The 24,345-nt window shown below is 38.6% G+C and overlaps 1 protein-coding gene across 1 annotated transcript in view; it reads left to right on the forward strand.

The window, feature by feature from the left end:
- The first annotated feature begins 387 nt into the window (after positions 1–387).
- LOC147571616 (uncharacterized) overlaps positions 388–24,345 on the forward strand; it is a 624,145-nt gene continuing 600,187 nt past the window's right edge. The window contains exon 1 of the mRNA XM_086696183.1: positions 388–880. The gene's annotated coding sequence lies outside the window, so the exon portion shown is untranslated. The remainder of the gene's footprint in view (positions 881–24,345) is intronic.

The raw sequence follows: 24,345 nt of genomic DNA on the forward strand, positions 1-24,345 counted from the left end.
TGTTTGTCATATTGCCTCCCATCTTGGCCATGATGTCTGGTTGTTTCATTCTTAACAGACTAAAGGCAGAGCAAGTTCAGGTGGCCAAAACCTGATCTTTCCAACCTTTCATCAATTGGTTCATCTACTGAAGGCCTTTGACTGAATCAATTATTTTATTAGGGAGTACAAAATGATAATTTAAAAAATTCTCTCATTCTTTCCATATTTTTACCTAGAAGGTTCCCATAAACCACAACTTTCACATACTGACCATAGCTATTTTGTTGCCCTGAAAGAGCATCTACACAGGAAACAGGAAAAATCCTTATTCTTTCTCTTAAGTTGCCAATAAATGGAATTGTCAATAATTTTTTCGAAGAGTTTTCTCTTGACTTGGGAAAATGTTCACAATATAATGTTGAGTAAGCAAAGCAGGATAAAGCTATATTTAGTAAGAGCATTCGTTTTCTCTGCTTTATGGGATTGTAGGTAGTTCTTATTTAAGCTACACTTAGTATATTTTCCTAGTTTCAATAACGAGCAATACTTACAAAATCTGTCCAAAAAAGTTATTATAAGTTTGCTGACTTATTCGATGGATGGCTGGATCAAGTTTTTTCAACATTTCCCATTTTCACAGCTGTTTGAGGCTGTGTAGTGCACATATTATAAAGGGGGTGAAGAGCATTAGACAGGGAAAAGGCAGAGGTTCCATTAAGCCAGCTCTTGAGTTTCTCCGATCTAATCCATTTTCTTCCTTTAGGTCCTGACATCTTTTAAGAAGAAGTGAGATAGAATGGGCTGGACTATAAATAAAACTGCTGCTGGCAAGAAGAAAACATGAGGGGTTGCTACCATAAAATCCCACCATGAAAACTTGAAAAGAAAAATGCCTCAGGTAAAAGGCCTATGTTCCTGCTTGTTGATAAGTAAAGATATTTAGAGACATAACATCACCTCTGATCTCTCTAATGTTTTTATAGCTCATGCTGATATTTAGGTATTTGGGATATGTCAAAATCCTATTCTGTTACACACTGAATCGGTCAACGTCTCCAAAGAGTGCCATTTACTGTTGTATGTGTGCCTTTTAAGTGTTCAAATCTTTGCACCAAAATGAATTCCACTTTATAAGAAAACAACTCAGTGAGGGATCTTTATGCGAGACAAATACTGATTGGAAAATATGGCTTCCTTGGATCCAGGCACCCAGGTCTTCCCTGGAGCCATGGCTTATTTATGGAAGTTGAAGGCTAGCATTTTCACCTTTAGCATTTGATTGTCAGAATCTCAGCCTGGCATACAAAAATCTGAACTCACATTTTTTCCCCCTCTACAGGCTATTTGTTCTTTAGTGCAGCTTTCATTCCTCTTTGGATACATTCTCTTTGGCCGATTCAGCACCATTAGACTACAAAATGCCTCAAAGCATCAAATGATGTTTATTGAGATTGACAATCTCTGGGAAGCAGGCTTTCATTGTGGTTTGACTGAATTGAGTATTTCCCCCATGACAGTCACCCATGCAATTATTTGATCAGAGAGAGGCTTCATGCTGTTTACCAGCGTGGTGATCCCAGAAGTGAACATCATGAGAGGATTTCTCATTTTAGAGAAAGATACTGATATTTCAAGTGGCTACTATAAGCTAGACTTTTTTGTTGTGGCTATTTGTTTGTTTTCCTCCAGCAACCATATCCAGTTTTCCTCTAAAGAATGAGCACTCCACATTTGTAGTCATGAGGTTTAGGTACGACTGACTTCATCTTTCTGGGGATGGGCTTCCATAGCTTTCAAATAAATGTACTTCTTTTCTCTTACTATAGTGATTGATTTGAGAAGAGGCAGGTAAATAAAGCACACTGATTCCAGGTACTGAGAGAAGTTATCTCCTTCTTCCATGGAAACCACCAGAGGACAGAACTTTCTTTTGGCTAGACAGTAAAGCATGAGGATGTATGGCCTAGAACTTCCTCAGCAATTGTTGAAAGATGAGGTGAGCCATTCTGGGAGCACGGTCAATGCCCAGAGGAGGCACACGACACAGAGGTAGATTACTCGTGACTCCATCAACTCTGGACCAAAGCTCCTCCGGATGTTTTACAGTGAGTGAGCCATTAAATGTGTCTATATTTCTTAAGCTAAGTTGGATTGAGTTTCCTGTTGTTTGCAATCCAAGATTCTTAGCTAATGAGGAGAAGTCAGTCTAATGTTGGCTCCTTTGGCAAGGCCAACACAGGAGTTCAGGCTATTGATTCTGTTTATAAGGAGTTCAGAATCAGGAAAGACGAATACTTGGTGAAAGAGGTAAAAATATTAGTTATATCTTGGGGAAAGGCACAAGGGAGCTTTCCGGGTGGCTGGAAATGCTCTGCATCTTGACCTGGAGAGTGGTTACACAGGTGTAGACATATATAAATATTCATTAATCTGTACACTTAGCATTTGCACATAATATCACTGCATATCACTGCACATATATTATACCTCAACTTAAAAACATCTTTAGCTAATTGAGAAAGAATGTTTGACCAAAAATGGCAGCCAGACTGAATTGTTGCTGTAGCTTCCAATAGTACCAAGAAGCAAATTGCTTTATCAAACTTCAACAAAAAACCATGTCATCAGATGCATCTCTGGCAGGAGGGTATCTGTAGATGCATGACATAATTTAGATGCACACACTTTGGGAAAAATCTCTGTATACACATCCATACATACATCCATATACAATACACATCTTAGGTGCATATGTAGCCTGTATTATATATGTGCATGTATATGTATAAATGTACATTTTTGAATCTATATGCTCCTAGTATGTGTGTATGTGTGTACATATATATATATACACATATGTATATACACACATACACATACATTTTGAGGAATACACACACAAACACACATGTATACACACACATACATAATACATTTGAGGAACATACAGAGTCAAACCAAGATGTAGTGACCAAAAAGAACTGTGCTATGAAATAATTTAGTGTTCACTCTTGAAATCATTTTTTTTTTTTTTTTTTTTTGGTCAAAGGGCAGGAGTAGATGTCATAACTTTGAGCTTGTATTGTTTCCAAAAGAAAGAAACAATACAATTCACTGGCATACTCAGTTGCTTCCAAACAAGGCTCGCCTCTGACAGACAAGTGACTCACAAATTCATCTTTTTACATGAAATTTATGTTGCACTTAATTTTTCTCAGGGCCAAAGCTATAAATAGAAATCAGGTCATTGTATCATGACAATAAAATTATGATTATTTATGCACATTGGAGATGAGAAAGCGACTTGCCTTCATAAATTACCTTTTTTCCATGATTCATTGAATTCTTCCCGACCCATGAATAATGAGGTCCCTAATTTCCTACAAAGAATTGGAGAAATGAAGACAAATTGAGGGTGGGAGGAGCCTGGAGGAAAATTATTAAATTAGGGATTTACATTTTTACATAGTAAGTGTATGGAGAATGTTCCATGGCAGTCTGTACTAAATCGATGCTGCATAATGTGGAAAATAGCAGCCTGATGATTCTTTATTTCCCTTGACAAGTGTAAATGCTGTTATTCTAACCATGGCACTGAATACTTTTTTGGAGACTGCTTGTTATATTAAAAAAAAAAAGCCTCCTTTAAGAAGCTCTTATGTTAGTAGCATGTGCAATCCTACCAGCTTTCATACACACTCAGCAAAAGTCTGTTTTGCCTGTCACAGGCTCTCTTTGTTCCTGACTGCAAAATAAGCATTTAAAAATGGGGTTTTTATTAAAATCATGAAATTTTCAAATAAAATTGGACTCTACTCTGTGAAATGCAACATTCACCACTGGAAAAAGTCCATGAACAAGAATAGTCCAATGTGATTATATAACATCATGGAAAGAAGAAAGAAATGTTGACCATTTTTCTTAAACTATGTACCAATAAATTCCTTAAAATGTAAGTTGCCGGAGTCATCCTCTGTCTCCTCTAGAGAATGAGAAATAAGGATGAAAAGCATTAATAGAAGAGAAATGAGTAACACTGTTATAAAATAATATCACCATTTTATTATCCCAATAAATTCTAAAAGTGTCATCATCATTTCCAATTTTATAGAAGGGCTGCAGTGTGATAAAATACAAAACAAATATGAGATTTCTTTCATTTTAAAAGTACTATTGGATCCACTATAGATAGAATTTTATTTTTTTTTCTCCAACAAAAGGAAAACAGTAAGCGCAGTGAAATGGAGATCCTTGTTTAATTAAAAAAAAAAAAAAAAGAGGATTTTCTGCTCTCACACTGTAAGATCTTTGCATTTCAGACTCTACTAACATGACATTCATCATCATTTGGGTAAGTACTTAGTTAAAGTCTTCCCTTGTGGCTTCAGACTGAGAACAGCATTTGATCAGCAGCCTTGGTTTCACACTGGCACAACTTCTCATTAAAATACATATGAAGACGTGGTGTGAGGTGAAAAATCAGGGCAATAACCCAAACTAGGACTGATGACCAACCTAAGCCAATATTTTATATAAATTCCCACTCACTTAGTAATGCCTTTTTAATAGGATGTGAATGACCTTTATCTGTCAGACCTCTCTGAAATACCAGATTAGACATTTTAGTAAACTAAGCTATGTCCCCTGCCTCCACCCTACAGGTGTTCTTTTGGAAGCAGACATTGGTGGCATTCTCCTTCCGTTCTTTCTAGCTCCGTCTCTACCCCAGTAAGGTCTCTCTCTTTGACATCGGATAAGAGACGAAAGCTCCCAGCAATCAAATGGGAGAAGACAAAGGAAGTGCCCCCCTGGTACTAGCTGAAAATTGTACTTGTTCATTTATTTCATGAAACACTTGGCAGTGGTAATAGGCTAAGATCACATCGTGCTGCCAGAGATGCACTTGATGCAGGCATCGATAATGGAGCTGGAAGCTGTACGTGTGAATTTATTTTCCCAGGTTATATCTTAGTCCTTCATCAAGGCTATTCGCACAAAATAAGAGCCTCTTGTAAGACACTCATATGTTGAGGCACCTGGCTGGCTCAGTTGGTAGAGCATGTGACTCTTGATCTCAGGGTTCTTGATCTCAGGTGAGTTCGAGGCCCATGTTGGGTGAAGAGATTACTTAAAAATACAGTATTAAAAAAAGACCCTTGTATGTTTATAGCATACAACCAGGAGTATGGATTGAGTGGCAATCCCTACACCCTGGTGAATAGCAAACAAAAGATCAGATGGACTCTGTCATTCCTATAGGCAAAAAACAGACAACCTCAAAACCCCCCAGGAATTTATGAAAAATATGGCAGGAAAGGAAAAGAAACCATTACCCTGGAAACTCAGAACTAGCCTCTGAAAATGATTCACCACAAAAACAGGGTGAAAAAGTTAGAAAATCGGCGTCCTTACTTGAACCACAAGAAGTTTGCCATGAGGAAATCATACTGAAATGAAAATAAGATGGAACACAATGAAACATGAGATTAATGGGCTAAAGAGGGACAAGGAGAAAATTAAAATTGCAATGGCAGAATGAAAAACTTGTGAGAGGATCAAAATGAAGATAGTCACTGTTGAAAATTAAATCATTGTGGGGGGAGATGAGGTTAAGACACTCTTCCATTCTCAGAAGCAAAGGACAAAGACATTAAGACAATTCAGTGAATTTGGAATGGAGATTATACTTAATCATTTACAGGTACTTCTGAGGAAAGAGCCAGACTATTTTGAATAGAAGAAATCCTGCATAAGTTTAAGGAAGTAAACCTTCTATGACTGAAAGAAAACAACCAATAGCGAACCCTGTGTATAAAGCTGTGAAAGAGGTTGCCATTGTTTAAGTCAACCAGCATATGCCTGGAGACTTTTTGAGTTGCAAGAATAAATATATACATCCTAAGAGAGCCTAGCAAGGTAGTGGGATGAGGTGGGGTTGTGGTGGGGAGAGGCCAAGTACAGGTAACACAAAAATTGAATTTAACACCAGATGTCTCCTTAGCAGGAAATATGAATGTAGTATTTTATGGAGAAAATATTTTAATACAAAATTGGCCCTAAAAGGGTAACATATATCTTTATTAATCATTTCTTCAAATTGTCTTTGTGACCCGAGAAATATCTAGGGAAAAGGCTATTTTATAGAACTGCTCAACCTTCCCCTGAAGGCCAGAGGTGAGGAAAAGGGCGAAGAAGAGAAGGCCTTTGACTTTTTGGAGATGTCAACCAATGAAAGACAAAACTGCAAGCTGCAAAATAAAATATGTGCTTTGGGACACCTGGGTGGCTCAGTTGGTTGAGGGGCCAAATCTCGGTTTCAGCTCAGCTCATGATTTCATGATCTGTGGGGTCAAGCCCCGCGTCAGGCTTCAGGCTTTGCACTGACAATGTGGAGCCTGCTTGGGATTCTCTTTCTCTTCCTCTCTCTCTCTCTGCCCCTCTCCAGCTCATGCGTGTGTGTGCACTCTCTCTCTATCTCCAACTAAATAAACATTTTTTTATAGTGCATTTATTTGGGGTCTTAAAGATTGCAATCCAAGAGGGGCGCCTGGGTGGCTCAGTCGGTTAAGTGTCCAACTTCGGCTCAGGTCATGATCTCGCGGTCCGTGAGTTTGAGCCCCGCGTCAGGATCCGTGCTGACAGCTCAGAGCCTGGAGCCTGTTTCTGATTCTGTGTCTCCCTCTCTCTCTGACCCTCCCCCATTCATGCTCTGTCTCTCTCTGTCTCAAAAATAAATAAACATAAAAAAAAAAAGATTGCAATCCAAGAGACACAGATTCCACTGAAATCAAAAGCATGTTCTGGGGTGACAAAGAGGTTAGAGCTTTTGAAGAGCAAAGAGGAAATTTATATAAGTTGTTTTGAATGAAATGAAACAGGTGCTGGTATAGCTACAGTTACACTAATCTATAGGTGGCTGGTTGCTAGGGCTAGTGTTAGGTGGAAAGTTCATTTGTGTCCATTCTTACCTATAGCAGATATCTTGGCTTTGGGCTGAGTTCAGAAAAATTTCTGAGAATTTGAGATGGAAGACATGTATAAGTCCCACCTCCTCAATGTCCTCCCGGCTCCATTTTAAATAACCCTCTTAGCATTGCTTACTCCATTTTTTTCTGGGTTGTCAAAGAGGACAACCGATATTTTCCTAACAGTTCCGTGATGATTAATTTTACGTGTTAACTTGAATGGGCTAAGGAAGCCCAGACAGCTGATAAAATATTATTTCTGGGTGTATGTGTGAGGGTATTTTAGAAGAAATTAACATTTGAATAGCTGAACCAAGTACAGATGGCTCTCCTAAAAATGAGTGGGTGTCATCCAACTTGTTGAGGGCTTAAAGAGAACAAAAAAGTGGAAGGATGGTGAATTCTTTCTGCCAGAACTAATACATCCATCTTCTCCTGGACTGGGACATTGGCAGTCCTGGATCCCACCCTTTGAGACCTGAAATCTTAATCATTCACAGGTCCCTCTGAGGACTGAATTCTACCACTGGCTTTCCTGGTTCTTCAGCTTCCACGTGGATTTCTCAGCCTCCTTGATTGCATGAGGTTATTCCTATAATACATCTCGTCTTGTATGTATGTATGTATCCCATTTGCTCTTTGTCTCTAAAGAACTCTGAAAAGAACTCTGAATTGAACAAGTTCAATAACGTGTTTGGTATGGAAGTTGCAGGGGGGTGGGTGGGGAAGAGAATTCTTTCTTTTGCATTATACAAATGCCAACACGTGGTTTCTGCTGTCTCAATGTTTTCAGCACAAAGACCTGACACTCTCTATTTTCACACTCTTTAATTTTTGAAAAAAGGGTTTGGATAATTGGTAGTTTTTTCCTTAACTGTTTTACAGAAGGTAACAGTGAAGCCTTCTGACCTTAGGCTTTTCTTTTCTTTTTTTTTTTTTTTAATTTTTTTTTTTTTCAACGTTTATTTATTTTTGGGACAGAGAGAGACAGAGCATGAACGGGCGAGGGGCAGAGGGAGAGGGAGACACAGAATCAGAAACAGGCTCCAGGCTCTGAGCCATCCGCCCAGAGCCCGACGCGGGGCTCGAACTCACGGACCGCGAGATCGTGACCTGGCTGAAGTTGGACGCTTAACCGACTGCGCCACCCAGGCGCCCCTGACCTTAGGCTTTTCAACATAAGGTTTTTATTTATTAATTTGATTTCGTTATGTAGGTCCATTAAGATTTTCTTTTTTTCATATTTTTTTAATGTTTGTTTATCTTTGGGGAGAGAGACAGAGTGCAAGCGGGGGAGGGGCAGAGAAAGAGGGAGACAAAGAATCTGAAGCAGGATCCAGGCTCCTAGCTGTCAGCACAGAGCCCAACACAGGACTCGAACCCAAGAACCACGAGGTTGTGATGTGAGCTGAAGTTAGACACTTAAGAGACTGAGCCCAGATTTTCTATTAATTTTCAAGTCAGTTATGATCACTTGTATCTTTCTCAGAATTCACCAATTTGTATACAGGAATACTGATGCATAGGGGCACTTGTGCCCCAATGTTTATAGCAGTACTCTCAACAATAGCCAAACTGTGGAAAGAGCCTAAATGTCCATCAACTGATGAATGGATAAAGAAATTGTGGTTTTATACACAATGGAATACTACATGGCAATGAGAAAGAATGAAATATGGCCCTTTGTAGCAATGTGGATGGAACTGGAGAGTGTGATGCTAAGTGAAATAAGCCATACAGAGAAAGACAGATACCATATGTGTTGACTCTTAGGTGGATCCTGAGAAACTTAACAGAAACCCATGGGGGAGGGGAAGGGAAAAAAAAAGAGGTTAGAGTGGGAGACAGCCACAGCATAAGAGACTCTTAAAAACTGAGAACAAACTGAGGGTTGATGGGGGGTGGGAGGGAGGGGAGGGTAAGTGATGAATATTGAAGAGGGCATCTTTTGGGATGAGCACTGGGTGTTGTATGGAAACCAATTTGACAATAAATTTCATATATTAAAAAAAATAAAAAAATAAAAAATAAAAAAAGAATACACCAATTTCTACAAAGACAGAGTTGTATTTAACAGACTTATACATGGAATTGTACATAATATTCTCATATAGTCTTTTAGTCTTTGTAGAGTAGATAGCATGACACTTCTTTCCTTATTTCAATCATTTTTGTCTCCTCTCTTCATCTCTTCATTAGTAACTAAAGGCTTATCAATTTTGTTAATCTTTCTAAAATGCACACTTTCAGTTTCCTTGAATTTCTTCATTGTTTTTCCATTTTCTATTGCATTGACTGCTGCTCACTTTTTCTTTTTGTTCTTCTTTTTTAAATTTCTTAAGATGGAAGCTTCTATTATTGATTTGACACCTTTTTTATCTGTTCTGTTGTATTTTTTTTGAGAGAAAGTGCGCGTGCGTACGCATGATGGGGAAAGAAGCAGAGGGAGAGGGAGAGAAAGGGCCCCAAGCAGGCTCCATGCCTAGTGCAGAGCCAGGTGCAGGGCTCCATCAGACCACCATGAGATCACAACCCGAGCTGAAATCAACTGACTGGGCCACGCAGGTGCCCCCTTTTATAAGCATTTGATGCTATAAATTTCTAAGTTCTCCTTTCTCTGCACCCACAGGTTTTTGATATTTTATACCTTTACTTCCATTCAGTAAAAAGATTTTCTAATTTCTTATGAGTTTTTTATAAGTATATTATTTAATTTCTAAATATTTGGAGATTACTCAAATTTCTTTCTGTTGAGTTCTTAAGTGTAATTATTTTGTAGTCAGAGAATGTACTTCGAATGATTCCTAACATTTAAAATTGATTGAAACTGTTTTAGTCCTTAGCATATGGTCTATACTAGAAAAGGTTCCATGTGCACTTGAAAGGAATGTGTATTCTTTTGTCGTTGGGTAGCATATTCTATAAATGTCAGTGAGGTCAAGTGCTTGAAAGTGTTCAGATTTTCATTATTCTTGCTAACAAGATTTTCTGTCTTATTCTATTAGTTATTTACAATGGGATATTGAAATCTCCAACTATAACTTTCAAATTTTTGGTTCCTCCTTTCACTTCTGTCAGTTTTTGCTTCGTGTATTCTGGGCATCCTTTGTCAGGTACATATACATTTATAATTGTAATACTGTCATGATATATTGACCATTTTACCACTATTAAACCTTTCTTTTTATCTCTAGCAATATTTCTTGTCTTAAAGTCTATTTTGTCTGATATTAATATTACCACTCCAGCTCTCTGATGGTTACTACTTGCATTCAGTGGTACAGTGACTGCTTTATTCAATCTTAAATTATTTAAGAAGTTAAAAGAAAAATCTACCCACATCATCTTTTATATTTACCATTTCTTGTGCTTTTTTTTTTTTACCTTCTCAAGGATTTGAATTACTGCCTGAAGGTATTTGCTCTCAGCCTAAAGCACTTCCTCTAGCATATCTTGTAGAGCAGGCCTTTCTCAATGGATGCTCTCTGCCTTTGTTTACCTGAATTTGTTTCTGTTTGGCCTTCATTGTTCAAAAACAATTTTAGTGGATGTAAACTTCTTAGTTGATAAGCATTTCCTCTGAGCAGTTTGAGGCCTTCTGGCCTCCATTTTTCCTGATAAGTAGTCAACAGTTAGTTGGATTGTTTGACTCTATGTAATGAGTCCTTTTATTCTTGATGCTTTTGAGAACTTTTCTTTGTCTTTCTAGACGAGAATTTCCCTGCTGATCTACTCAGAGCTCCTGGCAAGTCTTGGATCTATAGATAAATACTTTTCATGAAATCTGGAAAGTGTTAGGCCATTATTTCTTCAAATTTTTTTTCTGCCCTGTTTTACTTCTCCTCTCTCTCTGGGGTACCCATTTTTCACTTGTTAATGCACTTGATGTTGTCCCATAGATCTCCAAGGCTTTCATTTTTCTTCAATCTTTTTTCTCTCTGTCTTCTAGACTGAATCAGTTCTACTGATTTTTATGCAAGTTCACTTTTTCTTCTGCCTTCTCAATTTTGCTATTGTGTCAATTTGGTGAGTTTTTCATTATGATTATTGTATTTTTCAACTTTAACATTCCTACGTTTTTCTTTTCTTTTTCTTTTTCTTTTTCTTTTTCAAGTAGGCTCTAAGCCCAACATGGGGCTCAAACTCACGTGACCCAGAGATCAAGAGTCACATGCAGTCACATGTTCAGAGCACCCGGGTGGCTCAGTCAGTTAAGTGTCAGACTCTGGGTCTCTGCTTACATGGTTTGTGAGATTGAACCTATGTCAGGCTCTGTGCTATTAGTGCAGAATTCTCTCTCCTCCTCTCTCTGCCCCTCCCCTGCTCTCTCTGTCTCAAAATAAATAACCATTTAAAAAAATAGTCACAAGCTGGATTGACTGAGCCTGCTAGGTGTCCCTCCATTTGTTTCTTTTTAATAGATTCTGTTCCATTGTTGATATTCCCTATTGTTGAGTTATGGTCATCACATTTTCCTTTGTTCTTTAAACATGGCTTCTTTTAATTATTTGAACATACTTGTAATAGTTTCATTGAGTTAATCCAGCACCTAGACCCATGAAGAGACAGTTTCTACTAATTACTTTTTGTCTTGAATATGGGTCACCCTTCCTGGTTTCCTAGTTCTCACAATTTAAAAACTGGATATTTTAGATAATTTATTATAGCAACACTGGATTGCAATTTTCCTTTTTTCCTATGGTGAGTTTTATTTGCTAATGTTTGTTTCTTGCTGTTTAAAGCAACTTGTCTGTACTTAATCTATAGAATTAGATTATTACCTCACAATGTGCAGCCTCTGATGCCTCTGTTCAGTTTTTCTTTATTTTCTTTGTTTAGCTTATGTCTACATAACCTAGTGTTCAACCAGCGATCGGCCAGTGGTTGTGCAAAATATCTTAAGCTCAAAAGGCTTCCACCATCTGCTTGTGGATCTGTGTTTGGTTTGAGGCAAGCATTCAAAATTTAGGCAATATTCAAGTCTGCCCTAACATTTACTTTCCACCGACTCTCAGTTCTCCCATTGTGCATAAGAATAGGCTCCCAGACAGCCAGTGATCTGTAGAATGGTTATTAAACCTTTCAATGGCTAACTCATATCCCTATTAAAGTTTTTGATAGTCCTTCAGTCTATCATTCCCTTCCCCCCAGAGGGACTGAAATCCTGGGCTCAGAGAGAGGGCTCTAGCCCTTTCCCATTCACCCCAGTTGCCAATTTTCCACTCTCTGCTCGAAATCAAGTTAGCCTGCTCCTCTTGCAACAAGGCTGTCAGTTTTCATGGTCAGTCTCATCTGATAGAATTGGTGTGCGGGCCAATCTGGGGTGGGGTGTGGGAGTAGCCACAGGCAAGAAAGCCACAGACTTCTACTGTTCTTACTCGAAGGTCAGCAGTTTTTCATGAATATATGCTTTTCAAATTGTTGTTTCCTTTTGGTCCATTTCCAGAGCCCCAAAATGACTGTTTTTGACAATTTTGCCTCGTTTTGTAGGTTTCGTTGTTGCTGTTTTTGAAAGAGGATTTATCAAGCTACTCACTACTTCAAAACCAGAATCTACACAACCTCCACCTCCCTGTGTTTTTCAGTCTGCTTCCAGGCTACGCTTGACCATTGCATTGTCAGAGCAAATCCTAGGACACACACAACTCTTTCTAGGGCAGATTCTTAGTTGAAAGCCTTTTATTGTCACTTGTTGATTCCCAAGTAATTGTGTAACCCGTATGAGATCTGCATCTTCTCCAGCCCTCTTAGTTTGCCCTTCCCTGCTTCCCCTGCACAAGCAAATGTCCTACTATCCCCCAAACAGAGAAGAATGATGGAACATTGATGAGAACTTTCTTAGGAAAGATTGTATAGAAGATTTTTTTTTTTTTAATCACACACCACTCAGCAAAAAGCCATAGTAAATCCTCTTTCACTAGTCAGTTCTAATCTCATCAAAGTCCCACTTTGCAAGACTGCAGACTGCAGGGGGACATTCCACCCTCACCTTTTCTCTAAATAGTGTTGAGTCCTGTTACTACTCTTCTCAAGATTATCCATCTGCCAACACATACCAGATCTAACTTCTTCCTTCCCTTAATTGTGCAGACTAGCTTCCCTTTTCCTTGTGAAAACTGGACTCAAATTCTAAACCTAGATTTCAAAGGCTTGCAATTGGTTTCATCAAAAAATCTTCTAAAGACTGTTGGATCTCTCTCTACAGAGATTTTGTACCACAAGATCAGTACATAAAATGTTTTCAAGTGTTAAGTTATTTTAAATTTTTTTTAACGTTTATTCATCTTTGAGAGACAGAGACAGAGCATGAGCGGGGAAGGGGCAGAGAGAAGGAGACACAGAATCTGAAGCAGGTTCCAGGCTCTGAACTGTCAGCACAGAGCCCGACCTGGGGCTCGAACTCACAAACTGCGAGATCATGACCTGACCCAAAGTCGGACGCTCAACCGACTGAGCCACCCAGGTGCCCCTAGTGTTAAGTTATTTTAAAAATCACATTCTATCACCTCATACTTGGCAGACAGTCCAATCCTTAGTTTGTTAAGAAGTTTGAGGTCATTTGACCTGAACCCCTTCATCTACCTGTCAGCTTGTGATTAACACCTATCCCTTATGCTTTCCTTGGGTCCCAAAGAAAGGAAAATGGCTCTCTACATCAATGTTTAGAGTCCCTACCTACATACTGGTTAATGTTCTTTTAGTTTCATTTAACTTACTGTACCTCTGGATAGTATAAGCAAAGACTGATTTATACAAGAATGTTAGAAAAAAGAAAAGAAAGACCTACTAAGGACCTCGGCAGTAGAGCATGTGGTTCTTTCCTCAGGGATGGCGTCATAAAATGATGGAAGGAAGTATCTGCTTAAGTTTCAAATCTCAGAAGAAACAATCTGATTGGCTAGCTTGTTTCAGAAGCCCTTTCATTGACCAATCACAGTGGAGTGAGATGAGGTTGGGGTCTGTCACTGAAAGAAAGGGGAGCAAAGGTGCTGGATAGATAAGGGTAGTACTATAGTAGAAATAGACCTAGAGGGTGTTGAGCTAGGTGAAACAAGGCAGAGAAAGACAAATACCATATGATTTCACTTATATGTGGAATCTAAAAAACAAAACAAATGCACAAACAAAAACAGAAACAGACTCATAAATCCGGAGAACATACTGGTGGTTGCCAGAGGGGAGGAAGGGGGAGGAATAGGCAAGATAGAAGGGATTAAGAGGTACAAACTTCCCATCATAAAATAAATAATTCATAATGATGAAAAGTATGGCATAGGCAATAGAGTCAATGATATAATAACATTGTGTGATGACATAAATACACAATAAATACACTTATTGTGGTGAATGTTGCATAATATATAGAATTATTAAATTTCTATGTTGACCACCTGAAACGAATATAACATCATATATCCATTATACTTCAATAATAAAAGTTTTAAAAAATATAGAAGTGCAGTGATACTGACAAACTCTTCCCTCCTGACTTTCCCTCGATCATCAGTGTCTCTCTTTCAATTGGTTATTTCTTCTTGTCTTCAAATAAGTGCAGATACCCCTTAGCTTGAAAGAGAATTTTTCTAACTTTGTAACCTTCACTTCTCATCTTATTTTTTTCCCCTTCTTTTCATCAGGTTCCCAGGCAGCTGATTTACTCTCTGAAGAAAGCTTGCTTATATTGTTCCTCTTCACCTTCTTTGCTATCTCAAACCCTCTCTTTTTTCCAGAAAGTCTTCAGAAAGCCTTTCCTCCATCCCTGTTGACCCCAATCAAAAAATTCTAAAACACCATTTGGTTTCAGCAACATTATTAACTATGTTAGATGCTGTTTATTTGAATTTTTATGGATTTTATAGATTGTTTTTAATTTTACTTGTTTTCTTTTTTGTTACTGTTTTTTTTTTTAATTTTTTTTTTTTAACATTTATTTATTTTTGAGACAGAGAGAGACAGAGCATGAACGGGGGGAGGGCCAGAGAGAGAGGGAGACACAGAATCTGAAGCAGGCTCCAGGCTCTGAGCTGTCAGCACAGAGCCTGATGTGGGGCTCGAACTCACGGACCGTGAGATCGTGACCTGAGCGAAGTCGGACGCTCAACCGACTGAGCCACCCAGGCGCCCCTGTTACTGTTTTATAGTTAAGAATAATAGGGAGTTTATAACATGCTTTTATGTTTGTACATATTTAAATAGTATTATAGTAAAAATAATTCAGGTAAACCTTGGGAGTCTGATAGAACACTTTTCTTTAAAAAAGGTCTTAAGTTTCAGGAAATGTAGGTCTATGGTGTCAATTTATTGCTTAATCACAGTATTTCCTGGTAGGTTATTGAACCTCACTTAGTGATAGTCCCCACAAAGGTACTATAAATTCTTCAAAGGTAGTGAAAATGAGGTCTGTATTTCTTTGTGTATCTTCCTCGAAATATCTAGCAGCATCTCAAAACCAGATTTTATTGAGTGAACTCATAGAAACTTTGATTCTTAAGAGTAGTTATGAAATTTTTTTAGTGATAAGAACTATCTTTTTTTTTTTTTTTTTTTTTTTTTTTTTTTTAATTTTTTTTCAACGTTTATTTATTTTTGGGACAGAGAGAGACAGAGCATGAACGGGCAAGGGGCAGAGAGAGAGGGAGACACAGAATCGGAAACAGGCTCCAGGCTCTGAGCCATCAGCCCAGAGCCCGACGCGGGGCTCGAACTCACGGACCGCGAGATCGTGACCTGGCTGAAGTCGGACGCTTAACCGACTGCGCCACCCAGGCGCCCCTATCTTTTTTTTTTTTAACTTTTACTCATTTCTTTGAGACAGAGAGAGACAGAGCACAAGTGGGGGAGGGGCAAAGAGAGGGAGACACAGGATCCAAAGCAGGCCCCAGGCTCCGACCTGTCAGCACAGAACCCAACCCAGGACTTGAACCCACGAACCACGAGATCATGACCCGATCCGAAGTTGGGTGCTTAACTGACTGAGTCACCCAGACTCCTCAAGAGATAAGAACTATCTTTTACTGAGTCCTGCCTTTTATTCAGCACCAGGAATTGTACTAGTGCTTTAGACTATCTCCGTCTTCACAATGAATAAATAGAATAGATCTAATGAAGATAACCATTTTACAGATGAGAAAACCGAGGCTCAGAGAGATTAAATAAATTGCCTACGGCCATATACCTAGTAAACACTAGAGCTGCAATCGCATATGAAATGATTGTTAGAGAACTAAGTGCAAGACTCTTACAGCATAAGTCTCATGATAATTTAAAACTATATTTTGTAAGATTTATATTCAGTCCTTAGTCTGTAAGAATATCGCTAGGTTTCTTTTTCTCACTGAATACTTGACAAATGGTAAAAGCTTAGTCCGTGTTTATATAGTCACGGATGCATTTCCCCTCACTACATTTTGTACTCTTACTACCAGAAATTTATTTATACTCATTTAGTCAAACAACTTTGTTTAACTTTGCACTTGATAAGAGGATATTTTAATGTTTTGGGCTGTATTTTGTAATACAGGAAATGCCATGCCAACACATCATTAACGGCACATTTCTGCCCATTGACTTTCCATCTGGAGCAAGGAAATATGTGTTGTGGTAAGTACTGTACAGAGAATCAATGTTGCTAATATTTCAACCAGTGAGTAGCCATATAAAACACTGTAAACAGAACCTTAGTGTAAATGGGATAGGCATGTCTCAGCTCAATCTTTGCCTGATAATTGCTGCATGTATCAATTTTTAAGCAATTATACATTATAAAAAATCATTCCCAAGACTTTAACTCCAGGACTTTAAAATCTTGATGACTTTGTTTCACATTCTCAATGGCACAGATTAGCTAAACGGAGGAAGAGAGGGCTTTGTGGTTAGTGCACAGTAACGTATAGCTTGGCCGTGGTTGGGTTGTCCACTCCTTATGGCTGTATTCAAACATGTGGTCAAAACCACTGCGCCCCATCAATGATGCTACTCTTGCTCATTTTTGAAGAGCAAGCTTAAGAGTTAGAGTAACCCTTATTCTAAAGAATAAATATTTAAAGAGGAGGCATTGACCTTTCATGGTGTAAGAAAAAGAATCCAAAATTCTTATCATGGTCTAGAAGTTCCTGCTTACTCTAGACCAACCCGGGTAGCATTCTCGGCCTCTCCTTGACAACCTATGTAAAAACTGCTGTTTTCTCTGCCTGAAGCTCTCCACCATTCCTCTCCCTGTCCCCTGTTATCCCTACTCATTCCTCAGATCTCAGCTTAAGGGTTACTACCTCAGAGAAGCCCTCCCCAGCTAAGTCTAGACTCTCATCATAGACTTTCATTGCAAGCTGAACTCTTATTTGGTAGCACTTATGAGTAGAATTAGATACTTATTTTGACAGCAGGTGCTTTGTCTGACAAAAGATCAGATGTTCTCTAGGATCTACCTGGAGAGGGAGAGAAAGAAGGGGGGAGAGACACAGAGACAGAGACTTCTTGAGAAGGGGAAAGGAGAGGGAGAAAAGTATGGAATAGCTGTGCAGGGAGAAGAAAAGACAGATAGATGACGGGCCTCAGAGAGGAAAAGAAGCCTTAGCTGCTAGGGATCCAACCCATTAATTAATTTTGTGTGGTCCAACCTGCATTTCTTGCTTATGACAGAGGCTGCTACTGTGTACCAGCACCTTCATTCTCCTCTTATTCTGGGGCACACAGTTAGCCTACCTTTCTCAGCCTCCCTTGCTCTTAAGTGATACCATGTAACTGAGTCCCAGCCAATGGAATATGGACAGAAGGGATGTGTATTTCCAGATGTGGCTCCCTAGTACTCCATTGGACCTTTCCAGGTCCTCTCTCTTTGCTCTTTGATGGATAGTGAACAGAATTTATCAGAGGATGTGAGACCTAGAGCAACTCTTAGCTAGAATGAACCTACATCCCTGAATCAACTTGTGGAAGACCACCTAGTGAAGACCCAACTGGTCTATGAAATGAGTGAAAAACAAACTTTTACTTTGTTAGGCCACTGAAGATTTAGTGTTTGTGTTAGCAGCTAACTTTCACTTCCATAATACATCTCAATATTTTCATATAATATACCTTTCTTTGGCTTATATTAGTTTGAAGCATCTTAATTATTACCAAATAGCAAAAATTAACTGGTAAAATACTTATAAAGCTTTTAATCATTACTATCAAGATAGCTTTATATTTACTACCAATATATAGGCTTACTATATAATATATGTAATTATATATATAATTTTGTATAATATCTATATGGATACATATATATATATAGAGAGAGAGAGAGAGAGAAATATTCCTGTTATGTATTACTATGGGAAAGACAAATTTAGAATCAGTGATACTAACTCAGCAAGAGTGAAACATAAAATCTATTACTGTGTAACTGAAAGAAATCAAAAAGCCAAATTAGATGACCAGTAAAATAGTCTGCAAATACTTATTGAGCTATTATACATGTGTGTGTGCGTGCGTGTGTGTGTGCGCATGTGTGCGTGTTTCTGATACACAGCCAGGTTGGGGGCCATTGATCCACAAGGACACACACCAAACCATTGGCAGTGTTTATTGCTGGGGAGGCCTAGAAAGGAAGAATGCTTGCATTCTTCTGTTATCACAACTTGTATTATCACATGGTTCTGCATTCTTGTTCCAAAAAGCATGTTCCTAAAATTAGGTTTTTGCTTAGGTAATATATGCATGTGAGGCAAAATTGAAGATACAGAAGGGTTGTACTAAGAAATGAGCCTCTCTGAGCTCTCTTGTTTGTAAGGGACCCATTTCACCTTCCAATCTGAACCTCAGCAAAAGCTACTGTTATGAGCTATATTTATATGTATATAAATATATACATTTATAATTAAATATACAAAATATATAATTGCATAAAATATATTAAAGATATAAATTAACATGTGTTATATAAACATGCTTTCTTATTTTTAATATTATATATTTATATTTTATGTATGTATATTTCCACATATACATAAAAAAGGTTCATTTTGAAACAGACAAAACAGGAATGACTTTAAGTTTATCTATGTCTTGAATTGTAAATCATTCTAATTAATCTAGTCTGATTAGTATAGGATTTATATCACAGTGGATCTCTTACATTGAATTCATTATATTTTGATATATCCCAACTTAATTTCAACTCTCAAGATACCAATTAGAGAGACCTTTTTTCCATTCTCTCCCTTACCTCCTCCTAGGCATCTTTTGTGCTTCCAAACCCTGCCGATTACTCTGCGGGCTCCTGTGTGCTGTGTGTGTGTGTGTGTGTGTGTGTGTGTGTGTGTGTGGTGAGGACGCAAACGGCTTCTGCGGGAAGTGACCCCAGGGAGCAGGCATGAGAGACAGACGGGGAGTGCCACAGAGAAGGTGGGACAGACAATGTAAAGCCACTGCTCCATGTGACCATTGCAGCATCCTCTGGGACCTCCCAAGGAGCCTTGTGAAATGCATCTCAGAACCGTCTGCCAACTGGGACAAAAGGCGGAGGTATTTCTCCTGAGGCACCCATCGCTCATTGTGTACCATTCACTTTTGGATTTGCTTCTTAATGGGCCTGAGGCAAAACTGTCTGGTTGCACAGATGCTAATTATCCGAGACTATTCTTAATTAGTTGTGTGAGTTATTCGTTCTGGAACCATGACAAAACCCTCAGACGCTTTGGTCCCTGAAGACATAACCCCGGGAGCTTTCCAGGAGCTTGGTTTATGACCCCTCCTCCATGTCTCTCTCCCGTTTTGAACCAGAACATTTCAGCTTAGTCAGGCTCACAGAGGCCACCCCCCATGGGGACCTTTAAAATTAAATTCTCGGGATGTACATGATTTTTAAAAGCCCCTTGCACATACAAGCTAAAAGCTTCAGTGCTGCTGCCGGTGAGATTATTCAACTCCAGATCAAATGGCATTGTGAATGACCTGGTCTTCTCTAACTGTGAACTGACCATTCATTTTCCTTGGGCTTGTAATTTCCCTCGCTCTGGTGATTTGTGCATTGTGCTGTACAATGTATTAAGCATGTTGGCTGCCTTCACGATCATCTAAAATAATTAAAGCTTTATTGAGGAGAGCACTGTACAGATTAGTGTATTAAATACTAATCTGCTTGTTCATTACAGCCTCTTACACAAAATTGGGAGGTGGGTATGCCCCAGCTCATATGAAATTACCTGTTCCTCAGAGAATACTCATATGGACAAAGATGGTTGCATAGATGGTCATTTTGAAAGGGTTTACTGGAGGACATTGCTGGTCCATTCATCTGGGAACCTACTTTTTCCGAACAGAACAATTGTTAACAACAAAGCTTCCTTCACGCTGAAGACCAGCTCTGGGCAGCAAGAAATGAAGCACTCCAGGTAATAAAATATATGCAAGAGAAAAATGATTTCCACTGGAGATATACCAGAGGGGGAAATAGAATGGTGCTCATGTTGAAGAAGTTCAGAACCAGCATTCTTTTTATGAGCCTGGTAAGAGTGTTAGACCTGCATGGGTAAAAAGAGAACATGACCTATTGGAATCACACTTTACTCTTCTTTACAAGATACAGTGGCTCGTTAAAAAGGATGAAGCAGTGTTTTCTATAACACTGTGGAAAGATACCCATGATATGATAAAAGAACAAACAAGTTAAGGAGTAACAGGGTAATATAATCTCATTTGTATAAAATGAAATTACTGAAAACCTTATATATAACGTACATATATTTATAAATATGTCAAGTAATGTTTGAAGGATAACAAACCAGCTATTTTTGTGTTTCTTTTGGGAGAAGCAATTTATATTAGGAGAGGGAAGGGAAAGCTTTTGTTTGTTCTATCACAGCAAAATTTTAAAAATAAATGAGAGACAAATACCTCAGCAAAAATTAGCTGAAGAATTTTATTAGTGTAAAAAATTGTTTTTACAATTAAGCTAGAGTCCTAAAACATTTGGGATCAAAGGAATGGTATAGAAGATTGGTTTAGATTCCATAGTTTCCAGGAACCTTACAGTGTTAAACTGAGGACTTGAAGGAAAGTATGTTTTTCTAGAAATCTAATTTATTTTCCCCACATCTGTCAGAAATATTTTTCCTACATAAAAAAAAAAAAAAAGCAGTGCAGTAATTTAAAAGGAAGCAGGCATGGGGTTTGGAGTCAAAGAGAATGATGTTGAAATCCTGCCTCCACTGCTTATGAACTATGTGACTCAGAGCAACACCCTCAATCTTTCTAAGCCTCTGTTTTCTTTCCTGTAAAATGGAGAGAATAATAAAACTAGAGCGTTATAAAAATTAAGATACTATATATAAAAGGCTTGGTCTATTAGCTGATATAAACTAAGCACACAATAAATGTTAGCTACTTGTAGGTGCTATAGAATGTATTATTGTCCAGAATACACTGTTTACCTTCTAAAGAAGGTTTATGTGTCTCAACTCTGTTGAACTCAAGAGTAGCCAAATGACTTGCTTCTGCCCATGAATCAGAGAGAACTATGGCTTCCAAGAAGACGCATTAAGAACCAACCCGTTTTTCACTATTTTTCTCTTTTGTCTTTCCCATGACATCAACAACGTATCAGATAGAAGCTGTTCCAAGAGCCTAAATCTTGGAGTGAAGACAAACATGGAACACCAGCCAATCAACAATAGCCATGGTGTGTAACAGGAATGAAAAATAAACTCTGATGGTGTAAGTCAGTGGGATTTTAGATTGTTTGTTACTGCAGCTAAACTTAGCTTCCCTGACTGATAGACACACTTTCCTCTTGGCTAAAAATTGAGGGGCAGGATTTTTTTTTTTTTTTGCTATCTACAGCTAGAGTTCTTAGTTGTAAACACCAGAAGAAAATATCAACTTCTACTTTGGGGGGACACAAACTCATAAATAGAATATTCCTCAAACACAGAAAAAGTGTTCAAATTTTAGGGATGACAAAAAGCAATAGACAAACCTGTACAATATAGCTCTTCCAAGAAATGCACAGCTTGAGGGGTGCCTGGGTGGCTCAATTGGTTAAGTGTATAACTCTTGATTGTGGCTCAGGTCATGATCTCACAGTTCATGAGCTTGAGCTCCGCATCACGCTCTACACTGACAGCACGGAGCCTGCTTGGGATTCTCTGTCTCCTTCTCTTTCTGCCCCTCGTCCACTTGTGCATCACTTGCTCACTCTCTGTCTCTCTCTCTCCCTCCCTCTCTCAAAATATTAAATAAACTTTTAAAAAATTACCACACAAAAAAAGAAACACACAGCTTGCTATGGTATAAAACTGCATGATTTAAGGCAGTCAACCACTAGCCACATGTGACTATTAACATTTAATTTAAGCAAAGTAAAAAATTCAGTTACCCTGTCTCACTGACACATTGCAGTCATCCATTGCCACGTGTGGCTAGTGGCTAATGTATTGGAAATCATGGGTATAGAACATTTTCATCATTCCAGAAAATGCTCTTGCACAGTGCTGATACAGAGAATGGAGCTTGATGTTTTGAACTAATCTGCAGTGTAGAGAGCTGGCTGTCCAGTGCAGTGAGGGGAGTGCTGGTGAGGGTCCACAAGCTGGGTTCCAGTGACTAACCACCCCTTTGTGTCTTTAGCCTTTTCAAGACTTGATTTTCACATCTGTCAAACAAGGGCATGGTAACTGTCATGGAATCAGTCCCCTCAGGCAGCCCCCAAACAAGACTCCGTAATTGGCTTCCTGCTGACACTTGTACTGGGAAATTTCTGGATCATAAGGCCAGGTAGTGATGAGGAACGGGTGAGGGGTGGATTTCTACTCTATAGGTGAATGCTTAAGGATTATAAACTTGGCCCCTTTTGTCTTTCAGGTGGGTACCTTCTTATCCATTTCCCCAGCATTATTTTGACTAAGTGTGAAGGAATTTTGAGGCCACAAGTTCAGGACTGTGAGGATAATTATCAACCACCATTTCATGTCGTATGGATAACATTTCCACTTTCTGGTGTCCTTTAGTTTCTCACTGCCTTTGAACAAATTGATGCCTTCAGCTTCTAACCTTGTTCTTTCTTGCAGAATCACCCATCCTTCGGTCCAAGGCTAAAGTCTTCTTTTTCTTATCCTCCTTTTCCAGCCCTAGAAGTCAAGGCTTTTTTGTCTCTGAGTATTGTTTAGCAACAAGACTCTAGGTAAAAACAAGAGCCAGTTCTTTCATCTTGAATCCATTTACTTCTTTCCATTTTCACTGCTACCTCCTGGTCCAAGCCACAATATCTCATTAGATTGCCTGCTGGCTTGCCTCACTGATTAATGAATTAAATAAAATCTTTAACAAGTACTTATTTTAGGGGCTCCTGTGTGGCTCAGTTGGTTAAGCGTCCGAATCTTGATTTCCCAGTTCGTGAGTTTGAGCCCCACCTCGGGCTCTGTGCTGGCAGTGTGGAGCTGGCTTGGGATTCTCTCTCTCTTCCCCTCTCTCTGCCCTTCCCCAGCTTGCTCTTGCTCTCATAAATAAATAAATAAATAAATAAATAAATAAACAAACCTTCAAACAAAACAAGTATTTATTTTATATCTGTATGAGAGTCATGACTTTCATCTTTTTTGACAAACCTGTTTAACACTACATTCCAGCTACTTAGATGTTTCTACACCCCACAGAATTTCGTTCTTCACCCAGCAGCCAAAGTGGTCCTGATTAAACTGGTAAACAGAACATGCCTCTCCCTGACTTTAAAAATGTCTCGTGGTTTCCTGTTCCCTTTAAAATAAAGTCGAAAGTCACTGTTTGGTCCAGAGGCCATGCAGGATCTCAGTCATGACTACTTCCGTTTCATCTCCTATTACTATCCCTCACAATCAGACTATAGGAGAAACTTTGCGCTTCCATGGAAAACAATACATTATCTAATAGACTTTACAGGACGTTCTTCCAGGATATCTGAGTCTGATTCTATGGAAGCTATTTTCACAATTCTGTAATTTGGCAATGCAAAGTAGTTCTTGTCTCTAGACATGCAAATCTATTCTGCCCAGAAGATCAATTGACTTCCCTCCCCTACGGTAAAAGAAGCTAATTTTGCCTCCCTTTGCACATTCGATATTCCTTTACTCCATATAAATATGTTTTGTTGTGACTTCTTTGAAGCATTGATAACATCTACAAGGTTCCATCACAGATAAATAAAATCCTTACCAAATGTTTATTTTATATTTATATAAAGTCATGCTTTTATCCTTTTCTGAAAATTATCGTTTAGTATTCCATTCTAGCCACTTGGGTCTCCTTTTTTCTCAACTACTCCAATTTATTTCTGCCTTGGAATCTCTGTATTTGTTGTTTTCTTCATCCCAAATTCCTTGCTCTAAGATTTTCCCATCGCTGACTTGTCTTTATTCAGGGATCAGCTCAAATGTCGCCC

Source organism: Puma concolor, unplaced genomic scaffold (genome assembly GCF_028749965.1).
Source record: "Puma concolor isolate L17-30 unplaced genomic scaffold, mPumCon1.1.hap2 unalloc_scaffold_14, whole genome shotgun sequence".
Taxonomy (NCBI): Eukaryota; Metazoa; Chordata; class Mammalia; order Carnivora; family Felidae; genus Puma; species Puma concolor.